At 36.9% G+C, this 14,600-nt stretch overlaps 1 protein-coding gene across 1 annotated transcript in view; it reads right to left on the bottom strand.

Annotated features, from left to right (window-relative positions):
* Positions 1–14,600, bottom strand: part of LOC120610957 (olfactory receptor 1J1) — a 149,093-nt gene that overhangs the window by 97,733 nt on the left and 36,760 nt on the right. The gene's annotated exons all lie outside the window — the stretch shown is intronic.

Raw genomic sequence — 14,600 nt, 5'->3', positions numbered from 1 at the left:
ACTATTTTAATTTTCGACCTATATTTTTAATCAATCTGGAATATATTTATATGTAATGTTTATATATCTATCTTCCAGATGCCAGGGTCATTTATTTAATGAAACACACCTTTCCCACTGAATTAAAAAGTCACCAGTATCTATAATAAGTTGCAATTTATCAGAACTTGAATCTATTTCTGGACTCCTTACTCTGTTCTACTACTTTAACTGTCTCTGTTTACGTCAAACCATAATGTTCGAGGGCCATAGCTTTTTAAAAATAAATGCTAAGGTAATAGTAATAATAATAATAATAAAGTAATTTTTCTTTCTTTGACTCTTACTTTTCAAAACGATTATTGACATTTCTCGCACATTCATTTCTTCATGAAAACTTCTAGAGAGATAAAAATATCAATCATTCTCATGTGTGGTGCAACATAGGAATTGCAGGGTTAAATGGACGGTGTATAAAGTAGCTAGACCAGAAGTACTTGCTCAGTAAGTACAGTAAGCATTCAGTAAGTATTGTTTCTGTTGTTACTGTTACTTATCTGTTGCTTTCATAATGCATAATGTGATAAGACGGGACTTGGATTTGATCGCAAGAACATACGTTAGGGTTGCCTCATCCGGAGCTTGCTTTGTTTAAAGCTATGTAAATGTAACTAGTTTAGAAACAGAAAGAATCTTCTGTTAGCTCCCCAGAGTTCTCTGAATTTGGATTCTGAGCCCAAAGTCCAGATAATGCTACATTGTTGCTACTTCCACTTCATCATTTTTCCTTGGGCAGCATTTCCCTTAGCAACCTCATAGAAAGAGGCAACAATCTTACAGTGGGATCCAGATTTTTTTGCATTCCATGGACGTAATGAATGCCCTCTCATAATTTCCATCATGTGGTGAGCTAGCATATACCACTGTTCCCCGGTGTCTGTGAGGGATTGGTTCTGGGACACCCAAATCTGCAGACACCCAAATCTGCAGATGCTCAGCTCCCTTATATAAAATGTCGTAGTATTTGCATATAACCTATGCACATCTTCCCATGTACTTTAAATCATCTCTAGATATAATACCTGATACAATGTAAGCGCTATGCAAATGCGATTATACTGTATTGTTTAGGGAATAATGACAAGACAAAAAGTCTGTACATGTTCAGTACGCATGCAACTGTCATAGGTCTAACTACACAGTACATGTCAGCAACAAGGCAACATTTAAAAAAAATATTTTCAATCTGCAGTTTGTTCATTCTGCAGATATAGAATCCGTGGATATGGAGGGCCGACTATACTTTTTATTGTAAATATTTAATGAATTTAAAGACTCCAACACATATACACTAAGCTATCATGGTAACGAAAAGGTAACTAGTATGAGTCAACCACGTACCACTCTGACTGATGGGAATTGATGAACTATTTTAACGATGAAACGATGAGGAAATTGAAGTTCAAAGAGGTGAAGCGACTTACCCAGAGTCGCCAGCAGGAAAGTGGTAAACAGAATTCAAACTCAGAATTGACTAACTCTAAATCCCAAGTGCCTACCCAAACATCAGGGGGAGAAATGGGAGATGTCAGAGGCTACATCTTAACCCGCGTGAGGATATCACCAAAGACAGCCAAGCCCTTCCTCAGAGTCTCTTCTTGGCTTTATTTCAGAATTCTGAACCAGATGAGCCAATGCTCTTCGGATTAGGGTACCGACACTTTTGCTCTCAAGGTAAAGCATGTCCTTTGACTAGACCGTAGAATGGGTGTGCCTGGGTAGCCTGTTTCTCTGACCAGGGACTGCTGTTGAGGTCAGTTGTACCCATGGTTACACTGAGACTAGTAAGATGTGCTAAGAGACTCCAGCCTTAATTCCCAACCGACAAGGAGAAGCCAAACTTTTATCCCTGGACTCTATTTAATTAGGCTGTAAGAGCTGCCCAGAGGGGTTAATTACCATTAAAGTAAAGGAGCCTGGAGGTTTGCCAGCAAGATCCCCCCCAGAGCCTAGTTACGGAAACTAAGTTGGACTTCATCCCTTTGAGGGAGCTTCTGCAGTGACAGTGGCTCAGAAACTTTTCTGACAGGTTGTCATGAGTAAGGTCTCCTGGTTTTCCCCCTGGGCTGGTCTCAAGGGGCCACATTCTGCTTTAATTCTAGAAAAAGGGAAGAAGATGCCAGAACTCAGAGGCTTTACTTCCTCTCATCTAAGGCCAATCCTCTAAGGGCAGCATTGGTAGGTGCTACTGAGTAACAAAAGTTTTAGAGAGAGGGGATTTTTTAAAAAAGTTCTAGCCAGAGCCTTTTGCCCCTGTTATTCCTCAAATAACATCCTTAAAGCTTACGAATAAATTCCCAGTTCCTTTTGATCTAATTCAAAATCTTTGTGATCCTGTCTACTTTATCTATAGCAGTGGTTTTCAGCCCCCCTTGCACATTTAGTATATAAAAAGATCTCTGAAGCCCAGGACCACACCCCAGATCAATTAAATGTAAATCTCTGAGATGTGACCCAGGTATCAGTAGTTTTAAAGGTCCCATGGGATTCCAATGAACAGCCATGATTGAGACCCACCCATCTCTTTAGAGGACCCCAGTTGGCCTGTGCAATTTGTTAGAACCACTGTTGTAATTTCGAGGTTTGGCAAATGAATGGCCTTCTTCCCCATCTATGTAGGTTTTTATACACTATAATAACATTTTAAAATTTTTTTGTGTGTCAATATTTGATGCTGAGAAGGCATAAAGAAGGCATTAAGTTAAAAATACTTGAATTCTATTATTCTGCTCTTTTATATTTCTATTTTTCATTTTCTATTTCCTAAGCATACAGATAACAACACATGGATATACGTGAAATATAGTTGTGAAATTTAAACGGAAGTTCTAAAAACTGAAAGTCCCTCTTGAGCTCCAACTGCAAACCTGTTATTTATAGAAATACATCTTTACATATGCAGATACAAAAGACTGACAGCACTGAAAACAAGCTACATAAATATATTACCTTGAAACTTGAATTTTTATCTAACAAGATGTCTTAGAAGTGGTTCCAAGTCACTACTATCTACAATCCACACTACTATTTTTAACTGTTCCATACTATTTTAATATTTTATAATATGAAGCTACCATAATTACCCATTTCTTTATTCCTGAGCATTTAGATAGTTTCTCTTTTCTCTATTACAAACAATACTTCCATGACCACCTTGTACATATATGTTGTTCAAATACATACTATGCCTTATACACAGAAGTGGAATTTGATAGATACTGTCAACTTGTCCTTCGAAATGGCTGTGTGCACTTCTATGCTAATCTGCAGTGTGTGATGGCACCTGTTTCTTCACACATTCAATACCTTATAGGATCAACATATTCTACGTTTGCCAATATACTGGTCAAAAAAATAATCTATTGTTCTTTGTATGTTTATCGGTTATTTCTTTCACTGTAAATTATCTGCTTATATTCTTTCCCCATTTTTCTATTGAAGTATTAGCCTTTATAAAATACATATGCTGCAAAAATAAATTAATCCCCAAACCCAATGGCACAACAGAATTGCTCCGTGAATGGTGACTCAGAGAAAATCACACTAATAAAAGTTCACCTTATCCAAAACAGGGAAAGGAAGACTGGAGAATTTCATGTGGTTTTCCATTGCCTTAACCCAGAAATAACACATATCACTTAAACTCATATTTCTCTGGACAGAACAAGTCATGTGTCCACACCGAACTGTAGGGGTGGGAAATATAAGTTTTCACGTAGACTATTTGGTAAGCATCACTGTCTCTGCCACAACCTGTCGTTTTTTTATTGATTTATGGAAATCTTTTGCATTATATGGATTCTAATCTTGTCTGATATATATATCTATTTACAAATCTTTTGCTTCTCTTTTAACTTTGTTCATGGCACCATTTGTCACACACACACATTTTCACTTTTAAGTTGTTAATTCTGTCGATCTTTTCCTTTCGAGCTTCAGGGTTTACATTCTGCTGAGGAAGGATTATAAAAAAGAATTCTCTTATATTTGTCTGTTACAGATTTATAGATTTTTTTTGTCTTTTATATCTTCAAATCAGTCTGTAATTTATTCTATATGTGGAATGAGGTAGAGATCTAAACTTAAATTCTTCCCATCGATATGACCGTCCTACAGTTTCGCCACATGCAAAAAGGCTGAATGCCCTTACATAGGTCTGTTTCTGGATCCTGCTCTGTTCCATCAGTTCAGCTGTCTATTCCTATACTAATGTTATGCATTTCACTTCGGAAAGCTTTGTGGCATGTTTTTCTGACTAGGAAGAGAAACCCACCTTCATGTTTTGCTTTGATTTTGAAAATTATTTTGTTACTTTTGCACATTATCTCTCCTTGATGAGCTTTAGAGTAGACCTGACACATTCTATAAACGATCCTACTGGAGTTTTGTGAGTCTATCGAATATATGTATTAATCTGGGGGAATTGACATTTTTATCACATAATCCAGGAATATGGATTAGGTGACCAATGAGTCACCCTCTACTACCTACAACTTAAAGGGCTTTGTTGCCAGTTTTCTTTTGGGCGAGACTTTTTATATCACCAGTTCATACGTAGAACACCTCACCTCCTCACTGTTCTGGAGGAGGCCTGAACCAGGGCATTATCGTGGCTTCGGATTGTGATACCAGGCATTTTGTGAAATAATGGAAACGACTGTCTTCATTTGACGGTGGCATCTCTGGAGAGGTGACTGATATTAGCTCCTCTGGAGGGTTTCTAAGTCTGGCAGCCTTACCGACCCCTGGTGCATCCAGAAATAGGTTGTTAGGGACTTGAACTTGGAAGAGAACATGGAAAAAAGAGAATATGGAAAAGGATCTTCCCTCTGGAAGAAATTAAAGTTATGCTGCCAGGAAACAGAAAGAAAAGATCAGAATGGATCCCTAAATAAAGCCAATGACGTCCAGGGACAGTGAGAGCTGCTATCCACATTTACGTTTTTCTGCATGAGTGATCTCTTTGTGTCACCTTCAAGTTTTGGTGAAGTCTATTAATACCCAGCCTTGAGCAGTTTTGAAAATGGAGGTAACCTCGATCACACTTTGTGGTAAAACGAGCCAGAGAGAACTACAGCAGCAGAGACATGAGAAGGCCAGCAAGGATGTTCGGTCTCAGGGCATCGGGGCTTGGCCCAGACAGCCAACTTTTCACGGGAGAAGCAAAGCTACTAAAGGATGAAGAACTTGTAAACATTCAGGTTTTATATGTTCTATTACTAAAATTCAGGCAAAAAGTTCTCATTCCATTCTATAAATATATATATAAATGCTTTCCATCTTCCTCTTTAAAAAATGAATAAAACTGGGGGGAGGGGGAAGGTGGATGGATTAAAAGGGGTCAAATATGTGGTGACAGAAAGAAATCTAACTATGGAAGGTGAACACACAGTGTAAATGTATATATGACTCACTGTTAAAGTGAACAGCTGAAACTTGGATTTCGTTAACCGATGTCACCATAAAATTAAAAAAAAAAAAAAAAAAAGAATAAAATTCACATTCTTCCAGGCTGTCAACAAGCGGGCAGTCTTTGAAGAATGTGGAACAGAGAAGTGACCAAATAACCACAGAATCATTTCTAATTTATAAAGACTACTCTAGTAACCAAAGGGAGGTGGATGGGGTTGTGAGGACGGCTTCCATTTGTCAGTTTACTCTTCTTCTCTCTGCTCTTGTCAACCCTGATCCATCTTCCATGAGGCTGACACATGTATCAAAAGGTTACCTTCTTAAAATTTAACAATAAGAAGACAAACAACCCGATTAGAAAATGGGCCAAAGGCCTTAAAGACACTTCACTAAAAAAAAAGACATGCAGATGAAAAATAAGCAGATGAAACAATTCACAACATCATACGTCATATGGGAAATGCAGATTAAAATTGTATTATGATACTACTACATACCTATGAGGATGGCCAGAATCCAGAACACTGACCATACCGAATGCTGGTGAGGATATGGAGCAAAAGGGACGCTCGTGCATTGCTGCAGGGCATGAAAAATGGCACAGACACTTTAGAAGAAAAGTTTGTCCATTTCTTACAAAACTAAACATACTCTTACCCTAAGACCCAGCAACCACACTCCTTGGTATTAACCTAAAAGTTGAAAAGTTATGTTTTTACATAAAAACCCGAACAAGGATGTTTACAGCAACAATATGTCAGAAATAAAGATATAAATAAACTGAGGTACATCCAGGCAATGGGATATTGCCCACCTCCCCCAAAAGAAGAGCTATCAAGCCACGAAAAGACATGAAGAAAACTTAAATGCATATTACCAAATGAAAGAAGCCAATCTGAAAAGGCTATATGCTATATGATTCCAACTATAAGACATTCTAGAAAAGGCAAAACTACGGAGACAGTAAAAAGATCAGTGATTGCCAGGGGTTAGAAGGAAGGGAGGGATGAATAGGCGGAGACTAGAGGAATTTTAGGGCAGTGAAACAGCTCCCTGTGATACAATAACGGTGTCAATATACATTCGTCAAAACCTATAGAAGGTACAAAACCAAGAATGAACCCTAATGTAAACTATGGACTTTGGGTGACGATGTGTCATTGTAGATTCATCAATTCTAACAAGGTACCACGCTGGTGGGGATGCTGATGACGGGGGAGGCCATGCATGTGTGGGAGGGCATATGGGAACTCTCTGTACTTTCTGATCAATTTTGCTATAAGCATATAATGGGTAAAAAAATAAAGTCTATTTAAAGGGAAAAAACAGAAAAACAAATATCTATCTACAAGTTGTGATTGCTATGCCATTTATACATGAGGACAATGTGGGTTAGTAGAGTTAAATAACTTGCCCAAATCACCCATTTACTAATTGGTGGAACTGGAATTCAAAAATAAGCAGTCAGTATTGTTGAATGGTACACTTGAAACCTATATAATTTTATTAACCAATTGTCACCCCAATAAATTTAATAAAAACAAGTAGTCAGGCTTAATATATCGAAGCAATGAAATGTTTTAAAAAGGCAGACAAAAAGACAACAAAGCAAAATGAGGCTCAGAAATGATAAATATTACAAAAGCTCACACAGCTTGTAAGAGGCAGAGCCAGCAACTAAATCTACTCCATCTGGCCCCAGAGCCTCTGGTCTCCACCTAGTCATTCTTCCCTTCCTTCTAACCTCCTTCTTACCCCTGTACCTTAATCCATTCCCCATAACACTACGCCTGCACCTGGAGGCAGTCATAGGACAGACAGAACCTCAGAATGTCAGGGGCCATCGCCTCTCCCTCCAGTTAGGTATACAAGCCTACACACAGACGTGCACAGGAGCACATGCATGTACAGAGAGACTGTACTGAGTAATGAGACTGTGCTATAAATTGTTTAATAATTATTTAATATTTCTCCTATTTGTGGATATTTAGGTTGTTTCCTCTTTGGGTTATTTTGTTCATTTGTTTGTATTGTTTATTGGGAATTATAAGCCACGCTACAATAACACTGTGTGTACACATCTCTGTGCTACACACATGTTACTACTTTTAAAGGACAGACTTCTATAGATGGAATTACTGGATAAAGAGATACAGATTTTCAATTCCGAGACTTCCAAAAGGTCTATTCTGATTACCTTCTCACTATGAGTGTATATGAAAGTGTCCAAAATTTTACTGACAATCTGATGAGTAAAAACTGTATTTCAGTCCAATTATGTTTTCTGATTACCAATGAGGTTAAACATCTTCTCATGTTTTCCTTGGTAAATGTGTTGCAGATTTTTTTTTTTTTTGAGTCAATAGTTTATATAGTTCAGCTTTACTTATTGTCTCTTTTGGTATAATTTTCACATTTTTTATTACAGTATTTTGTCATTCTTGCCTCTACATTTTTTCTTGGAATTTTTACTTTTACATTGCTTATTCATATGGGTTTTATTTTCATGTGGGGGTTAGATGGAAATCTATCCTTTTTTTTCCCAAGTTTCAGTCAATTGTCATAAATATCAATTATTTAATAGTCCATCCTTTCATAGCAAAATATGCACATTGCTATGAAATAAATCTTTACCACATATGCAGTTCCCTATAGTTTAAGATCTATATACATGTATAAATGCAAGTATACAGAATTTATTTATGTTGGTCCTTGATTTGTTTTTCTCCGTACCATTATCTTATTGTTTTTCCTTATTATGTGCTTTGATCTTTAGGTTATAAAAGTTCTCTGTCATTATTCTAATTTTTTCAAAATTATCTTTTCTTTCCTGAGTCATGAACTCCTCTAGATGAATTTTAGATGACCTCAAGTCACATTAAAAATTCCTTTGGGGTATAATTACAGATGTACTAAATTTTATAATTTGAGAAAAATTTGACCTTTCCCTAGCTTTATTGAGATATAACTGACATATAACCTTGTATTAGTTAAGATGTACAATCTGATAATTTGATACATTTATATATTAAAAGTGATTACCACAGTAGGGTTAGTTAAAACCTCCATCACTTCCCATAATTACCATTTCTTTTTTGTGATGAGAACGTTTAAGATCTATTCTCTTTAGAATGGTGGGTATCAGGAATTGGAGGTTGGGAGAAGTGAGAAGATACTGTTTTTAGGTACAAAGTTGTAACCAGCAGATAAATAAGTCCTGCACAGCACAGTGACATAGACAATAATACTAAATTATATATAAACTTCAAAGTTGCTAAGAGACTAGAAATTAATTGTTCCCACCACAGAAAAGAAATGATAATTATGTGACAAGATAGAGGTGTTAGCTAACGGTCTGTGCTAGTAACCATATGACAACATATAAATGTATCAAATCGACACGTTGTATACCTTAAACTTACACAGGGTTATACGGTCAATTATGTCTCAATAAATAAATAAATGTCTACTCGTTTAGCAAAGTTCAAGTATATATACAGCATTGTTAACTCTACTCACCATGTTCTACATTAGATCCCCAGAACTTATTCATCTTATCACTGGAAGATTGTACCTTTGACCAGCATCTCTGCATTTCACCCATCTCCCGGTCCCTGGCAAACACCATTCTACAATCTGTTTCTGTGAGGCTGTCTCTTTCAGATTTAGGCATGTGAAGGAAGGAAATCCTGCCATCACAACAATTTGGATGGACCTAGAGGGCATTATGCTATGAAATAATCAACAGAAAAAGACGACCACTGTATGATATCACTTATATGTGTAATCAACAAATTGACATTTTTAATATTGAATTTTCCTTTTATAGGAGTATATTATCTTCATTTATTCAGATCATTCTTTTGTATTCTGTTATAGTTTCTTCAGAAAGATCTTTCACATTTGTTTTCCCCCCTCTCAGGTTTATTCCTAAGTAGTTTTTAGATTTTCTTGCCATTGTCAATTGAAACTTTTTCCCATACATTTTCTAATCCAAGAAAAGTACTAAGATTTGTATATTTATCTTCCATCTGGCCATTTTGGTGAAATCTTCATGTGTTTAAAGTTCTCATATGTGTATTTGCCTTTTTCTAGATAGACAAGTCACTCAAAATGACTATTCTAATATCTATGCCTCCTTTTTCTTTCATTTTGCCTTTTTGTTGGCTTAGACTACCATCGGAACAATGTAGCCCCCTATTGGTAACAGAGGCCATTCTGCCTTCTCTCTTCAAAGATATTGGTAAGAATGATTTTCATATTCAAAATTTTATATTCTTGTATTTTAAATGTTTAGAATAAGGACTTTGTAGTTTTTTTAATCAGAAAATAATATATACATTTAAATAATTAATCTCAGTAATATAAGCTATTCCTGGTAGCATTCACATTTTGAGTGGTAGGCCTGAACCAAAAACTTAGAATTTCCATATCCAAGTTACATTAGCCAAACAGAAATGCTTTAAAATACCTTAAGCAGACTGTGCTCTGAGGACTTAAATTTTCTCATCTGACTTCTGAGGATACCGAGGACCACTGATTAAATCTGATGCTCGCCTTTGTCCTATCCCCACTACCACCACCTCTGGTCCTGGGACTAGGGCAGGATCTTCATGAGACGACCTCGTTCACTGGGATCCCTTCTGTGAAAGCATCCTGATTAAAGGTGGGAATCAGCAGCTTCTTTCTCCAAAACAAACAAACAAAAGGCTAAAGAATTGGTCAGGGAAAAAAAAAAAGAAACTTAAAAGAATCTTTAAAAAGAATTGAAAGACGTGACCGTGCCAGCCACTCCACAGATCTTTATGGAGGAGGTTGCATAGGCGATACCCCTAACCTGAGAGCATCACCCTGTCCCTGGATCCTTCTTCATTCTGTTTTATTTTTCATTCCCCACTCCTCCCTCATCACTCCAGTGCAACAACTGGCTCTGGACCCTGTTCAGGCCTCAGTGAAGGCTATTGGTTACTCCCCTTCCACCCCATCCCTTAATTTCATTCTTTTCGAAGAGTCTGTATTTCAAGCTGCCAAGGTGGAAAGCGTGATTGCAGAAGGGAGTACTCTTCATTTCCGATCCACATTGAAATTACAACCAAATTATAACATAATCAACGTGGAGAGTCACCTGAAATCCAGCTGATCATAACACCTACCTCTGATAATATAAAGGAGCCACATCAAAGCCGATCCAGCATAGGCAACAACCATCTGTGAATCACTTTATAGTTCTCATCGGGTAGCCCTGAGCAATCAAAAGCAATGACAGACCTTGGCCTATGGGGGAGCCCCTCCCAAGAGGCCACAAAACCAATACAAATGGAGGCTGGCACCAGACCACAATGAGGCAACTCCTAACTAGTCCCATTAGGGATACACACAAAGGGTGGTTGCAACAAGTACAAAAGACTGATAGGGCAAATCCCACTCAGCAGGGTTAGTCCCCACACAGCAACTCTTACCCTGTGGGTGCAGCAAATTCCCACAATTAGTCAGCCTGATCATCCACATCCACTGATCTACTAACAACAATAAAAGCTTGGCGACAACAGAAGATCACACACAACCCACACAAAAATCATGTCCAGAGCCACTGGCATAAGGGATCACGGAGAGTGCGCCACTGGGCCACACAGGACACCTCCCACATTAGGCCACCTGGCCAAGGCTGAAGGATGAGACAAATATTCCTGATATATAGAAATGAACACAGAGAGGTTGATAAAATGGGAAAACAAGGAAACATGCCACAAATGAAACAACAGGAGAAAACTCCAGAAAATAAGCTAAACGAAACAGAGGCAAGCAACCTACTGGCGACAGAGTTCAAAATAATGGTTATAAGGATGCTCAACGAACTTATGGGGAGAATGGATGAGCACAATGAGAACCTCAACAGAGAGACAGTAAGCATAAAAACAACATAGAAACCATAAAAAAAGAACCAGACGGAAATGAGGAATACGATAACTGAAATGAAGAATACACTAGAAGGATTCGACAGTACATTGGACCAAGCAGAAGATCAAATCAGCGAAATGGAAGACAAGGTAGCAGAATACACCCAATCAGAACAACAAAAAGAAAAAATAAATTGTTTAAATGAGGATAATTTAAGAGACCTCTGGGACAACATGAAGCGTAAAAATATCTGGATTATAAAAGTATCTGAAGAAGAAGAGAGAGAGAGAAAGCAAGGGATTGAGAATCTATTTGAAGAAATCATGACAGAAAACTTCCCGAACCAGGCAAAGAAATTAGACATACAAGTTCAGGAAGCACAAAGAGTCCCAAACAAGAGGAATTCAAACAGACCTACACCAAGACACGTCATAAATAAAATGCCAAAGGTCAAAGACAGAGAGAGAATCTAAAAAGCAGCGAGAGAAATGAAGCTAGTTACTTAAAAGGGTACCCCCATAAGAATGTCTGCTGACTTTTCAATGGAAACTTTGCAGGCCAGAAGGGAATGGCAAGAAATAGTCAAAGTTATGAAAAACGAGAATCTACAACCACAACTACTCCACCCAGCAAGGCTTTCAATTAAAATGGAAGGGGAGATAAAGAGCTTCCCAGACAGGAAAAAGTTTAAGGAATTCATCACCAACAAGCCAGCATTACAAGAAATGTTAAAGGGTCTTCTGTAAAAAGAAAAGGGGTAAAAAAGAAAATAGAAATAAAAAATATGTATGATAAAATGGCAGTAACAATGTACCTATAGCTAATCACTTTAAATGTCAACGGATTAAATGCTCTAATCAAAAGACATAGGGTAATCGAATGGATGAGAAAACAAGACCCATGCATATACCGTCTACAAGAGACCCACTTCAGATCCAACAACACTCACAGACTGAAAGTAAAGGGATGGAAAAAGATATTTCATGCAAAAGGAAATGAAAAAAAATGCCGGGGTAGCAATACTTATATCAGATAAAATAGACTTTAAAACAAAGGCTATAATGAGAGACAAAAAGGGGTATTACATAATGATAAAGAGATTGATAAATCACAAGGACATAACCCTAGCAAACATATACACACCCAATATAGGAGCACCTACATATATAAAGCAATTATTGACTGACATAAAAGGAGAGATCAATAGTAATACATTCATAGTAGGAAACTTTAACACCCCATTGATACCAATGGACAGATCTTCTAGGCAAAGAATCAACAAGGAAACAATGGGCCTAAAAGACACACTAGAACAGATGGATTTAACAGATATTTTCAGAGCATTTTACCGCAAAGTAGAAAATATGCATTCTTCTCAAGTGCACATAGAACATTTTCAAGGTTAGACCACATGTTAGGACACAAATCAAGTCTCAATAAATTTAAGAAGATTGAAATCATATCAACCGTCTTCTCTGATCACAATGTTATGAAACTAGATATCAACCACAAGAAAAAAACTGGAAGATACACAAACACAAGGAGGCTTAAATAACATGCTAGCAAACAATGAATGGGTTAGTAATGAGATCAAGGAAGAAATCAAAAAGATACCTAGAGACAAATGAAAATGAAAATACAACGACTCAAAATTTATGGGACACAGCAACAGCGGTACTAAGAGGGAAATTCATAGCAATACAGGCCTAACTCGAGAAACAAGAAAAAGCTCAAATAAACAATCTAATTGTACAATTAAAAGAACTAGAAAAAGAACAGCAAACAAAGCTCAAAGTGAATAGAAGGAAAGAAATAATTAAGATCAGAGAGGAAATAAACGAAATAGAGTTTAGAAAAACAATACAAAAGATTAATGAAACCAAGAGCTAGTTCTTGGAAAGGATAAACAAAATTGACAGACCTTTAGCCAGACTCATCAAGGAAAAGAGAGAGAGGACTCAAATAAATAACATAAGAAATGATAGAGGACAAATAACCACAGACTCCACAGAAATACAATGGATCATAAGAAAATACTATGAGCAATTATACGCCAACAAATTAGGCAAATACACCAACGAATGGACACATTCCTAGAAACATACAATCTCCTAAGACTGAGTAAAGAAGAAACAGAAAATCTGAACTGACTGATTATCACCAATGAAATAGAATCAGTAATCAAAAACCTCCCAAAAAACAAAAATCTTGGACCAGAAGGCTTCACAGGTGAATTTTACCAAACATTCAAAGAAGCATTATCACCTATTCTTCTCAAACTAATCCAAAAAAGAAGAGGGAAGACTCCCTAATTCCTTTTCTGAGGCCACCATTACCTTGATTCCAAAACAAAAGACATTACATAAAAAGAAAGCTATAGGCCTATATCTCTTATGAACATTGATGCAAAAATCCTCAACAAAATATTAGCAAACCGAATTCAGCGATACATTAAAAATATCATACATCATGATCAAATTCGGTTTATTCCTGGGATGCAAAGTTGGTACAATATCTGCAGATGAATTAATGTGATACATCCCACTAACAAATCAAAAGATAAAAACCATATGGTCATACCAAAAGATGCAGAAAAAGCATTCAACAAAATCCAGCATCCATTTATGATAAAAACTCTCAGCAAAGTGGGAATAGAGAGAACATACCTCAGCATAATAGAGGCCATACATGACAAACCTACAGCTAACATCATACTCAATGGGGAAAGGCTAAAAGCATTTTCCTTAAGATCAGGAACAAGACAAGGATGCCCACTTCCACCACAACTCTTCAACACTGTATTGGAAATCTTAGCCACGGCAATAAAACAAGAAAGAGAAATAAAAGGCATCCGAATTGGAAAGGAAGAAGTAAAACTCTCGTTATTTGCCGATGACATGATACTATATATACAGAACCCTAAAGATTCCACCAAAAAAACTGTTAGAACTGATCAATGGATTCAGTAAAGTAGCAGGTTACAAAATAAATATTCAGAAGTCAGCGGCATTTTTATACACCAATGATGAACTTTCAGAAAGAGAAATTAAGAAAACAATCCCATTTACAATGTGTCAAGACTATAAAATAGCTGGGGATCAAATTAACCAAGAAGGTAGAAGACCTGTTTTCAGAAAATTATGAGTCATTGAAAAAAGAAACTGAAGAAGATACAAGTCAGTGGAAGCATATACACTGTTCATGGGTAGGAAGAATCAACATTGTTAAAATGGCCATACTACCCAAAGCGA

Source organism: Pteropus medius, unplaced genomic scaffold (assembly GCF_902729225.1).
Source record: "Pteropus medius unplaced genomic scaffold, Ma_sr-lr_union100, whole genome shotgun sequence".
NCBI lineage: Eukaryota > Metazoa > Chordata > Mammalia > Chiroptera > Pteropodidae > Pteropus > Pteropus medius.
This window is presented reverse-complemented; position numbering and strand designations above follow the sequence as displayed.